This window comes from Pelophylax lessonae, assembly GCF_965119305.1.
Source record: "Pelophylax lessonae genome assembly, chromosome: 13".
In the NCBI taxonomy this organism is placed as follows: domain Eukaryota; kingdom Metazoa; phylum Chordata; class Amphibia; order Anura; family Ranidae; genus Pelophylax; species Pelophylax lessonae.
The window spans coordinates 59,292,644-59,306,214 of record NC_138780.1 but is presented as its reverse complement, the minus strand read 5'-3'; positions in this window follow the sequence as shown (position 1 = coordinate 59,306,214).

Here is a 13,571-nt window from a genome sequence, read left to right as displayed (position 1 = left end):
ATTTGTGGGGCCTTTTATGGCCGACACTTTCTTCTGTATCCTGTGAATGCCTAATGTACCTTCAGCCACAGAATACTACGTTCTTAGCTGTTAGGTAAACCCATGTGGGCTAATTTGTGGGGCCTTTTATGGCCGACACTTACTTCTGTATCCTGTGAATGCCTAATGTACCTTAAGCCACAGAATACTATGTTTTTAGCTGTCAATTAAACCCATGTGGGCTAACTTTTTGGGCCTTTTACGGCCGACACTTACTTCTGTATCCTGTGAATGAAAAACATTTTTAGTCAAAATGACTATATTTTTGTCTTTTAGAGACTTAAAAAGCCGGTTTTAGACAAGATTTTAGACATTTGGGTCCAATGGCCTGAAAACATTTTTTTGGTCAAAATGACTCTATTTTGGTCTCCAAGTGTCTAAAAAGCCTTTGTAAGTCAAAATAACTGCATTTGGTCACCAAAGGTATGAACATTTTTTTAGTCAAATTGACTATATTTTTCTCGTTTAGAGCCTTAAAAAGCCGGTTTTAGACAAGATTTGTCTAAAACCGGCCATTTGGGCTCCAATGGCGTGAAAATTGTCTTTGGTCAAAATGACTCTATTTTGGTCTCCAAGTGTCTATAAAGCCTTTTTTAGTCAAAATAACTGCATTTGGTCACCAAAGATCTGATATAAAAATGTAGTTAAAATGACTATATTTTGACAAAAATTTTTTATCAGACCTTTTTTTTTGGGGCCTATACAGGCCGACGCTTACTTCTGTATACTGTGAATGCCTAATGTACCTCCAGCCATCAAATACACTAGGTTCTTTGCTGTCAGTTAAACCCATGTGAGCTCATTTTTGGGGCCTATACAGGCCAACACTTACTTCTGTATACTGTGAATGCCTAATGTACTTCCATCCATCAAATACTAGGTTCTTTGCTGTCAGTTAAACCTATGTAATCTAATTTTTGGGGCCTATACAGGCCGACACTTACTTCTGTATACTGTGAATGCCTAATGTACCTTCAGCCATCAAATACACTACATTCATTACGGTCAGTTAAACCCATGTGAGCTAATTTTTGGGGCCTATACAGGCCGACACTTCTATATACTGTGAATGCCTAATGTACCTCCAGCCATCAAATACACTACGTTCTTTGCTGTCAGTTAAACCCATGTGAGCTAATTTTTGGGGCCTATACCGGCCGCCACTTCCTTCTGTATACTGTGTGAATGCCTAATGTACCTTCAACCACCAAATACTACATACTTAGCTGTCAGGTAAACACATGTGGGCTAATTTTTGGGGCTTTTTACGGCCGACACTTACTTCTGTATCCCGTGAATGCGTAATGTACCTTCAGGCACAGAATACTACGTTCTTAGCTGTCAATTAAACCCATGTGGGCTAATTTTTGGGGAATATACAGGCCAACACTTACTTTTGTTCCCTGTGAATGCCTAATATATGTTCAGCCACCAAATACTACGTTCTTAGCTGTCAGGTAAACCCATGTGGGCAAATTTGTGGGGCCTTTTATGGCCGACACTTACTTCTGTATCCTGTGAATGCCTAATGTACCTTCAGCCACAGAATACTACGTTCTTAGCTGTCAATTAAACCCATGTGGGCTAATTTTTTGGGCCTTTTACGGCCGACACTTACTTCTGTATCCTGTGAATGAAAAACATTTTAAGTCAAAATGACTATATTTTTGTCTTTTAGAGACTTAAAAAGCCGGTTTTAGACAAGATTTTAGACATTTGGGTTCAAATGGCCTAAAAAAATTTTTGGTCAAAATGACTCTATTTTGGTCTCCAAGTGTCTAAAAGCCTTTTTTAGTCAAAATAACTGCATTTGGTCACCATAGGTCTGAAATTGTTTTTTAGTTCAAATGACTATATCTTTGTCTTTTAGAGCATTAAAAAGCTGGTTTTAGATAAGATTTTAGACATTTGGCTCCAATGGTCTGAAAACATTTTTTTAGTCAACATGACTCTCTTTTGGTCTCCAAGTGTCTAAAAAGCCTTTGTAAGTCAAAATAACTGCATTTGGTCACCAAAGGTATGACATTTTTTTAGTCAAATTGACTATATTTTTGTCTTTAAAAGCCTTAAAAAGCCAGTTTTAGACAAGATTTGACTAAAACGGGCCATTTGGGCTCCAATGGCGTGAAAATTGTTTTTGGTCAAAATGAATCTATTTTAGTCTCCAAGTGTCTAAAAAGCATTAATTATTCAAAATAACTTCATTTGGTATCCAAAGGTCGGAAAAAAATTAAGTCAAAAGGAATGTATTTTCGTGTTTTAGAGCCTTAAAAACCGGCCATTTGGGCTCCAATGGCATGAAAATTGTTTTTGGTCAAAGTGACTCTATTTTGGTCTCCAAGTGTCTATAAAGCCTTTTTTTAGTCAAAATAACTGTATTTGGTCACCAAAGATATGATAAAAAAATGTAGTTAAAATGACTATATTTTGACAAATTTTTTTATCAGACCTTTTTTGAGCTAATTTTTGGGGCCTATACAGGCCAACACTTACTTCTGTATACTGTGAATGCCTAATATACTTCCATCCATCAAATACTACATTCTTTGCGGTCAGATAAACCCATGTGAGCTAATTTTTGGGGCCTATACAGGCCGACACTACTATATACTGTGAATGCCTAATGTACCTCCAGCCATTCTTTGCTGTCAGTTAAACCCATGTGAGCTAATTTTTGGGGCCTATACCGGCAGCCACTTCCTTCTGTATCCCGTAAATGCATAATGTACCTTCAGCCATGGAATACTACGTTTTTAGCTGTCAATTAAACCCATGTGGGCTAATTTTTGGGGCCTATACAGGCTGACACTTACTTTTGTACCCTGTGAATGCCTAATATATGTTCAGCCAACAAATCCTATGTTCTTAGCTGTCAGGTAAACCCATGTGGGCTAATTTGTGGGGCCTTTTATGGCCGACACTTACTTCTGTATCCTGTGAATGCCTAATGTACCTTCAGCCACAGAATACTACGTTCTTAGCTGTCAGGTAAACCCATGTGGGCTAATTTGTGGGGCCTTTTACGGCTGACACTTACTTCTGTATCCTGTGAATGCCAAGTGCCCCTTCAGCCACAGAATACTACGTTCTTAGCTGTCAATTAAACCCATGTGGGCTAATTTTTTGGGCCTTTTACGGCCGACACTTACTTCTGTATCCTGTGAATGAAAAACTTTTTTAGTCAAAATGACAGAAGGAAGTGGCGGCCGGTATAGGCGTGAAAATTTTTTTTGGTCAAAATTACTCTATTTTGGTCTCCAAGTGTCTATAAAGCCTTTTTTAGTCAAAATAACTGCATTTGGTCACCAAAGGTCTGATAAAAAAATGTAGTTAAAATGACTATATTTTGACAGATTTTTTTATCAGACCTTTTTTTGAGCTAATTTTTGGGGCCTATAAAGGCCGACACTTACTTCTGTATACTGTGAATGCCTAATGTACCTCCAGCCATCAAATACACTACATTCTTTGCGGTCAGTTAAACCCATGTGAGCTAATTTTTCGGCCCTATACAGGCCGACACTTCTATATACTGTGAATGCCTAATGTACCTCCAGCCATCAAATACACTACGTTCTTTGCTGTCAGTTTATCCCATGTGAGCTAATTTTTGGGGCCTATACCGGCCGCCACTTCCTTCTGTATCCTGTGAATACCTACTGTACCTTCAGCCACAGAATACTACGTTCTTAGCTGTCAGGTAAACCCATGTGAGCTAATTTTTTGGGGCCTATATATGCCGACACTTACTTCTGTATACTGTGTGAATGCCTAATGTACCTTCAGCCACCAAATACTACATACTTAGCTGTCAGGTCAGGGCCAGTCCGAGGCGGGTGCACGGGGTGCATCGCAACCAGGCGCCGCGAGCTGAGGCGGAGGAGGGGCGCCGAAGCTCCAGTGACAGTGCCGGTGTTCTAAAATTTAATACACAGCTGACAGAGAGGAGGCAGCAGGACTGGTTGCTTAGCTGGGAGGAGGCGGGATGGAGAGAAGACATTCTCCGGTCTGAGAGGAGGCGGGATGGATTGCTTAGCTGGGAGGAGACGGGACAGAGGTAGAGAAAAAATGTAATCAGCAAGCTCTGCATTATTACAATTTTGCTCGACCTCCATCCCGCCTCCTCCCAGCTAAGCAGTTCGCCCCGCCTCCGCCCCGCCTCCTCTCAGACCGAGGATGTCTTCTCTCCATCCTGCCTCCTCCCAGCTAAGCACTTCGTCCCGCCTCCGCCCCGTCTCCTCTCAGACCCGAGGATGTCTTCTCTGCATCCCGCCTCCTCCCAGCTAAGAACTTCATCCCGCCTCCGCCCCGCCTCCTCTCCGTCCTGTCCTCTCTGTCAGCAGTGATGTAATGGCGCCGGCGGGGCTCCATTTTTAAATCTAAAGTAAACTGCAGTGGCCCAGCAGTGGCGCGTGCCTCTCATCACGGCCAGGTAAGACCCCTCCACAGCTTCTGACCACCTCCCCCTGTAGCATGCCCGCAGCCTCAGACGTCTCCCCCTGTAGCATGCCCGCAGCCTCAGACGTCTCCCCCTGTACCATGTCCGCAGCCTCAGACGTCTCCCCCTGTACCATGTCCGCAGCCTCAGACGTCTCCCCCTGTACCATGCCTGCAGCCTCAGACGTCTCCCCCTGTACCATGCCCGCAGCCTCAGACGTCTCCCCCTGTACCATGTCCGCAGCCTCAGACGTCTCCCCCTGTGCCATGCCCGCAGCCTCAGACGTCTCCCTCTGTACCATGTCCGCAGCCTCAGACGTCTCCCCCTGTACCATGCCCGCACCCTCAGACGTCTCCCCCTGTACCATGCCCGCAGCCTCAGACATCTCCCCCTGTACTATGCCCGCATCCTCAGATGTCTCCCCCTGTACCATGCCCGCAGTCTCAGACATCTCCCCCTGTACTATGCCCGCATCCTCAGACGTCTCCCCCTGTACCATGTCCGCAGCCTCAGACATCTCCCCCTGTACCATGTCTGCAGCCTCAGACATCTCCCCCCTGTACCATGCCCGCAGCCTCAGACATCTCCCCCCTGTTCCATGTCCACAGCCTCAGACATCTCCCCCCTGTACCATGCCCGCAGCCTCAGACATCTCCCCCCTGTACCATGCCCGCAGCCTCAGACATCTCCCCCACTGTACCATGTCCGCAGCCTCAGACATCTCCCCCCCCTGTACCATGTCCGCAGCCTCAGACATCTCCCCCCCCTGTACCATGTCCGCAGCCTCTAACCATCTCCCCCTGTACCATGTCCAAAGCCTCTAACAATCTCCCCCCTGTACCATGTCCACAGCCTCAGACATCTCCCCCCCTGTACCATGCCCGCAGCCTCAGACATCTCCCCCCCTGTACCATGCCCGCAGCCTCAGACATCTCCCCCCTGTACCATGTCTGCAGACTCAGACATCTCCCCCCTGTACCATGCCCGCAGCCTCAGACATCTCCCCCCTGTACCATGCCCGCAGCCTCAGACATCTCCCCCACTGTACCATGCCCGCAGCCTCAGACATCTCCCCCCTGTACCATGTCTGCAGACTCAGACATCTCCCCCCTGTACCATGCCCGCAGCCTCAGACATCTCCCCCCCTGTACCATGCCCGCAGCCTCAGACATCTCCCCCTGTACCATGTCTGCAGACTCAGACATCTCCCCCCTGTACCATGCCCGCAGCCTCAGACATCTCCCCCACTGTACCATGTCCGCAGCCTCAGACATCTCCCCCCCCTGTACCATGTCCGCAGCCTCAGACATCTCCCCCCCCCACTGTACCATGTCCGCAGCCTCTAACCATCTCCCCCTGTACCATGTCCACAGCCTCTAACAATCTCCCCCCTGTACCATGTCCACAGCCTCTAACCATCTCCCCCTGTACCATGTCCACAGCCTCTAACCATCTCCCGCTGTACCATGCCCGCAGCCTCAGACATCTCCCCCGTGTACCATGTCCGCAGCTTCAGACATCTCCCCCACTGTACCATGCCTGCAGCCTCAGACATCTCACCCCTGTACCATGTCTGCAGCCTCAGACATCTCCCCCCTGTACCATGCCCGCAGCCTCAGACATCTCCCCCACTGTACCATGTCCGCAGCCTCAGACATCTCCCCCCCCCCCCTGTACCATGTCTGCAGCCTCTTACCATCTCCCCCCTGTACCATGTCCACAGCCTCTAACCATCTCCCCCTGTACCATGTCCACAGCCTCTAACCATCTCACCCCTGTACCATGTCCACAGCCTCTAACCATCTCACCCCTGTACCATGTCCACAGCCTCTAACCATCTCCCCCTGTACCATGTCCATTTGGTGGGCACTGATAAGGCTGCATTTGGTGGGCACTGCTAGGCTGCATTTGGTGGGCACTGATCAGTCTGCATTGATGCATTGATCTCTTGTATCAAGTCTGCAGTCTCTTACCATCTCCTGTTTGGGGGCTCTGTCTAACAGACTCTCTAACAGATGCCCTCTCTGTGTCCATTAGATAGACCCCCCTCCAGTTCCCATTAGAGTACTCTGCTTCTCTTACTGTAATTTGTTTATTGTTAAGAGATTGTGGGAGTGTCCCGCAGTAAGGAAGACGTCTTAGGGGAGCATCTCTGTGTTTGAGCCATTGCCATAGAAACATTTGTAAAGGGGAGGGGTTAGTAAGATGACCACGCCCACGTGGGGGCGCCAGAAAAATTTCTGCACCCAGGCGCCTGTGACCCTAGGATCGGCCCTGTGTCAGGTAAACCCATGTGGGCTAATTTTTGGGGCCTTTTACGGCTGACACTTACTTCTGTATCCCGTGAATGCGTAATGTACCTTCAGCCACAGAATACTACGTTCTTAGCTGTCAATTAAACCAATGTGGGCTAATTTTTGGGGCCTATACAGGCCGACACTGACTTTTGTACCCTGTGAATGCCTAATATATGTTCAGCCACCAAATACTACGTTCTTAGCTGTCATGTAAACCCATGTGGGCTAATTTGTGGGGCCTTTTATGGCCGACACTTACTTCTGTATCCTGTGAATGCCTAATGTACCTTCAACCACAGAATACTACGTTCTTAGCTGTCAGGTAAACCCATGTGGGCTAATTTGTGGGGCCTTTTATGGCCGACACTTACTTCTGTATCCTGTGAATGATAAACATTTTTAGTCAAAATGACTATATTTTTGTCTTTTAGAGCCTTAAAAAGCCGGTTTTAGACATTTGGGCTCCAATGGCGTGAAAATTGTTTTTGGTCAAAATGACTCTATTTTAGTCTCCAAGTGTCTAAAAAGCATTTTTTAGTCAAAATAACTGCATTTGGTATCCAAAGTTCGGGAAAAAAAATTAAGTCAAAAGGACTGTATTTTCGTCTTTTAGAGCCTTAAAAAGCCGGTTTTAGACAAGATTTGTCTAAAACCGGCCATTTGGGCTCCAATGGTGTGAAAATTGTTTTTGGTCAAAATGACTCTATTTTGGTCTCCAAGTGTCTATAAAGCCTTTTTTAGTCAAAATAACTGCATTTGGTCACCAAAGATCTGATAAAAAAATGAAGTTAAAATGACTATATTTTGACAACTTTTTTTATCAGACCTTTTTTTGAGCTAATTTTTGGGGCCTATACAGGCCGACACTTACTTCTGTATACTGGGAATGCCTAATGTACCTCCAGCCATCAAATACACTAGGTTCTTTGCTGTCATTTAAGCCCATGTGAGCTTATTTTTGGGGCCTATACAGGCTGACACTTCTGTATACTTTGAATGCCTAATGTACCTACAGCCATTAAATACACTACGTTCTTTGCTGTCAGTTAAACCCATGTGAGCTAATTTTTGGGGCCTATACAGGCCAACACTTACTTCTGTATACTGTGAATGCCTAATGTACTTCCATCCATCAAATACTACGTTCTTTGCTGTCAGTTAAACCTATGTAAGCTAATTTTTGGGGCCTATACAGGCCGACACTTACTTCTGTATACTGTGAATGCCTAATGTACCTCCAGCCATCAAATACACTACATTCTTTGCGGTCAGTTAAACCCATGTGAGCTAATTTTTGGGGCCTATACAGGCCGACACTTCTATATACTGTGAATGCCTAATGTACCTCCAGCCATTAAATACACTACGTTCTTTGCTGTCAGTTAAACCCATGTGAGCTAATTTTTGGGGCCTATACAGGCCAACACTTACTTCTGTATACTGTGAATGCCTAATGTACTTCCATCCATCAAATACTATGTTCTTTGCTGTCAGTTAAACCTATGTAATCTAATTTTTGGGGCCTATACAGGCCGACACTTACTTCTGTATACTGTGAATGCCTAATGTACCTTCAGCCATCAAATACACTACATTCATTGCGGTCAGTTAAACCCATGTGAGCTAATTTTTGGGGCCTAAACAGGCCGACACTTCTATATACTGTGAATGCCTAATGTACCTCCAGCCATCAAATACACTACGTTCTTTGCTGTCAGTTAAACCCATGTGAGCTAATTTTTGGGGCCTATACCGGCCGCCATTTCCTTCTGTATACTGTGTGAATGAGTAATGTACCTTCAGCCACCAAATACTACATACTTAGCTGTCAGGTAAACCCATGTGGGCTAATTTTTGGGGCCTTTTATGGCCGACACTTACTTCTGTATCCCGTGAATGCGTAATGTACCTTCAGGCACAGAATACTACGTTCTTAGCTGTCAATTAAACCCATGTGGGCTAATTTTTGGGGAATATACAGGCCAACACTTACTTTTGTACCCTGTGAATGCCTAATATATGTTCAGCCACCAAATACTACGTTCTTAGCTGTCAGGTAAACCCATGTGGGCTAATTTGTGGGGCCTTTTATGGCCGACACTTACTTCTGTATCCTGTGAATGCCTAATGTACCTTCAGCCACAGAATACTACGTTCTTAGCTGTTAGGTAAATCCATGTGGGCTAATTTGTGGGGCCTTTTATGGCCGACACTTACTTCTGTATCCTGTGAATGCCTAATGTACCTTCAGCCACAGAATACTACGTTCTTAGCTGTCAATTAAACCCATGTGGGCTAATTTTTTGGGCCCTTTACGGCCGACACTTACTTAGGTATCCTGTGAATGAAAAACATTTTTAGTCAAAATTACTATATTTTTGTCTTTTAGAGACTTAAAAAGCCGGTTTTAGACAAAATTTTAGACATTTGGGCTCTAATGGCCTAAAAAATTTTGTTCAAAATGACTCTATTTTGGTCTCCAAGTGTCTAAAAAGCATTTGTAAGTCAAAATAACTGCATTTGGTCACCAAAGGAATGATAATTTTTTTAGTCAAATAGACTATATTTTTGTCTTTTAGAGCCTTAAAAAGCCGGTTTTAGACATTTGGGCTCCAATGGCGTGAAAATTGTTTTTGGTCAAAATGACTCTATTTTAGTCTCCAAGTGTCTAAAAAGCATTTTTTAGTCAAAATAACTGCATTTGGTATCCAAAGGTCGGAAAAAAAATTAAGTCAAAAGGACTGTATTTTCGTCTTTTAGAGCCTTAAAAAGCCGGTTTTAGACAAGATTTGTCTAAAACCGGCCATTTGGGCTCCAATGGCGTGAAAATTGTTTTCGGTCAAAATGACTCTATTTTGGTCTCCAAGTGTCTATAAAGCCTTTTTTAGTCAAAATAACTGCATTTGGTCACCAAAGATCTGATAAAAAAATGAAGTTAAAATGACTATATTTTGACAAATTTTTTTATCAGACCTTTTTTGAGCTAATTTTTTCGGGCCTATACAGGCCGACACTTACTTCTGTATACTGGGAATGCCTAATGTACCTCCAGCCATCAAATACACTAGGTTCTTTGCTGTCAGTTAAGCCCATGTGAGCTTATTTTTGGGGCCTATACAGGCTGACACTTCTGTATACTTTGAATGCCTAATGTACCTACAGCCATTAAATACACTACGTTCTTTGCTGTCAGTTAAACCCATGTGAGCTAATTTTTGGGGCCTATACAGGCCAACACTTACTTCTGTATACTGTGAATGCCTAATGTACTTCCATCCATCAAATACTACGTTCTTTGCTGTCAGTTAAACCTATGTAAGCTAATTTTTGGGGCCTATACAGGCCAACACTTACTTCTCTATACTGTGAATGCCTAATGTACCTCCAGCCATCAAATACACTACATTCTTTGCGGTCAGTTAAACCCATGTGAGCTAATTTTGGGGCCTATACCGGCCGCCACTTTCTTCTGTATCCTGTGAATGCCTAATGTACCTCCAGCCATCAAATACACTACATTCATTGCGGTCAGTTAAACCCATGTGAGCTAATTTTTGGGGCCTATACAGGCCGACACTTCTATATACTGTGAATGCCTAATGTACCTCCAGCCATCAAATACACTACATTCATTGCTGTCAGTTAAACCCATGTGAGCTAATTTTTGGGGCCTATACCGGCCGCCACTTCCTTCTGTATCCTGTGAATGCCTACTGTACCTTCAGCCACAGAATACTACGTTCTTAGCTGTCAGGTAAACCCATGTGAGCTAATTTTTTGGGCCTATATATCCTGACATTTACATCTGTATACTGTTTGAATGCCTAATGTACCTTCAGCCACCAAATACTACATACTTAGCTGTCAGGTAAACACATGTGGGCTAATTTTTGGGGCCTTTTACGGCCGACACTTACTTCTGTATCCCGTGAATGCATAATGTACCTTCAGCCACAGAATTCGACGTTCTTAGCTGTCAATTAAACCCATGTGGGCTAATTTTTGGGGCCTATACAGGCCGACACTTACTTTTGTACCCTGTGAATGACTAATATATGTTCAGCCACAGAATACTACGTTCTTAGCTGTCAGATAAACCCATGTGAGATAATTTTTGGGGCCTATACCAGCCGCCACTTCCTTCTGTATCCTGTGAATGCCTACTGTACCTTCAGCCACAGAATACTACGTTCTTAGCTTTCAGGTAAACCCATGTGAGCTAATTTTTGGGGCCTATATATACCGACACTTACTTCTGTATACTATGTGAATGCCTAATGTACCTTCAGCCACCAAATACTACATACTTAGCTGTCAGGTAAACCCATGTGGGCTAATTTGTGGGGCCTTTTATGGCCGACACTTTCTTCTGTATCCTGTGAATGCCTAATGTACCTTCAGCCACAGAATACTACGTTCTTAGCTGTTAGGTAAACCCATGTGGGCTAATTTGTGGGGCCTTTTATGGCCGACACTTACTTCTGTATCCTGTGAATGCCTAATGTACCTTAAGCCACAGAATACTATGTTTTTAGCTGTCAATTAAACCCATGTGGGCTAACTTTTTGGGCCTTTTACGGCCGACACTTACTTCTGTATCCTGTGAATGAAAAACATTTTTAGTCAAAATGACTATATTTTTGTCTTTTAGAGACTTAAAAAGCCGGTTTTAGACAAGATTTTAGACATTTGGGTCCAATGGCCTGAAAACATTTTTTTGGTCAAAATGACTCTATTTTGGTCTCCAAGTGTCTAAAAAGCCTTTGTAAGTCAAAATAACTGCATTTGGTCACCAAAGGTATGAACATTTTTTTAGTCAAATTGACTATATTTTTCTCGTTTAGAGCCTTAAAAAGCCGGTTTTAGACAAGATTTGTCTAAAACCGGCCATTTGGGCTCCAATGGCGTGAAAATTGTCTTTGGTCAAAATGACTCTATTTTGGTCTCCAAGTGTCTATAAAGCCTTTTTTAGTCAAAATAACTGCATTTGGTCACCAAAGATCTGATATAAAAATGTAGTTAAAATGACTATATTTTGACAAAAATTTTTTATCAGACCTTTTTTTTTGGGGCCTATACAGGCCGACGCTTACTTCTGTATACTGTGAATGCCTAATGTACCTCCAGCCATCAAATACACTAGGTTCTTTGCTGTCAGTTAAACCCATGTGAGCTCATTTTTGGGGCCTATACAGGCCAACACTTACTTCTGTATACTGTGAATGCCTAATGTACTTCCATCCATCAAATACTAGGTTCTTTGCTGTCAGTTAAACCTATGTAATCTAATTTTTGGGGCCTATACAGGCCGACACTTACTTCTGTATACTGTGAATGCCTAATGTACCTTCAGCCATCAAATACACTACATTCATTACGGTCAGTTAAACCCATGTGAGCTAATTTTTGGGGCCTATACAGGCCGACACTTCTATATACTGTGAATGCCTAATGTACCTCCAGCCATCAAATACACTACGTTCTTTGCTGTCAGTTAAACCCATGTGAGCTAATTTTTGGGGCCTATACCGGCCGCCACTTCCTTCTGTATACTGTGTGAATGCCTAATGTACCTTCAACCACCAAATACTACATACTTAGCTGTCAGGTAAACACATGTGGGCTAATTTTTGGGGCTTTTTACGGCCGACACTTACTTCTGTATCCCGTGAATGCGTAATGTACCTTCAGGCACAGAATACTACGTTCTTAGCTGTCAATTAAACCCATGTGGGCTAATTTTTGGGGAATATACAGGCCAACACTTACTTTTGTTCCCTGTGAATGCCTAATATATGTTCAGCCACCAAATACTACGTTCTTAGCTGTCAGGTAAACCCATGTGGGCAAATTTGTGGGGCCTTTTATGGCCGACACTTACTTCTGTATCCTGTGAATGCCTAATGTACCTTCAGCCACAGAATACTACGTTCTTAGCTGTCAATTAAACCCATGTGGGCTAATTTTTTGGGCCTTTTACGGCCGACACTTACTTCTGTATCCTGTGAATGAAAAACATTTTAAGTCAAAATGACTATATTTTTGTCTTTTAGAGACTTAAAAAGCCGGTTTTAGACAAGATTTTAGACATTTGGGTTCAAATGGCCTAAAAAAATTTTTGGTCAAAATGACTCTATTTTGGTCTCCAAGTGTCTAAAAGCCTTTTTTAGTCAAAATAACTGCATTTGGTCACCATAGGTCTGAAATTGTTTTTTAGTTCAAATGACTATATCTTTGTCTTTTAGAGCATTAAAAAGCTGGTTTTAGATAAGATTTTAGACATTTGGCTCCAATGGTCTGAAAACATTTTTTTAGTCAACATGACTCTCTTTTGGTCTCCAAGTGTCTAAAAAGCCTTTGTAAGTCAAAATAACTGCATTTGGTCACCAAAGGTATGACATTTTTTTAGTCAAATTGACTATATTTTTGTCTTTAAAAGCCTTAAAAAGCCAGTTTTAGACAAGATTTGACTAAAACGGGCCATTTGGGCTCCAATGGCGTGAAAATTGTTTTTGGTCAAAATGAATCTATTTTAGTCTCCAAGTGTCTAAAAAGCATTAATTATTCAAAATAACTTCATTTGGTATCCAAAGGTCGGAAAAAAATTAAGTCAAAAGGAATGTATTTTCGTGTTTTAGAGCCTTAAAAACCGGCCATTTGGGCTCCAATGGCATGAAAATTGTTTTTGGTCAAAGTGACTCTATTTTGGTCTCCAAGTGTCTATAAAGCCTTTTTTTAGTCAAAATAACTGTATTTGGTCACCAAAGATATGATAAAAAAATGTAGTTAAAATGACT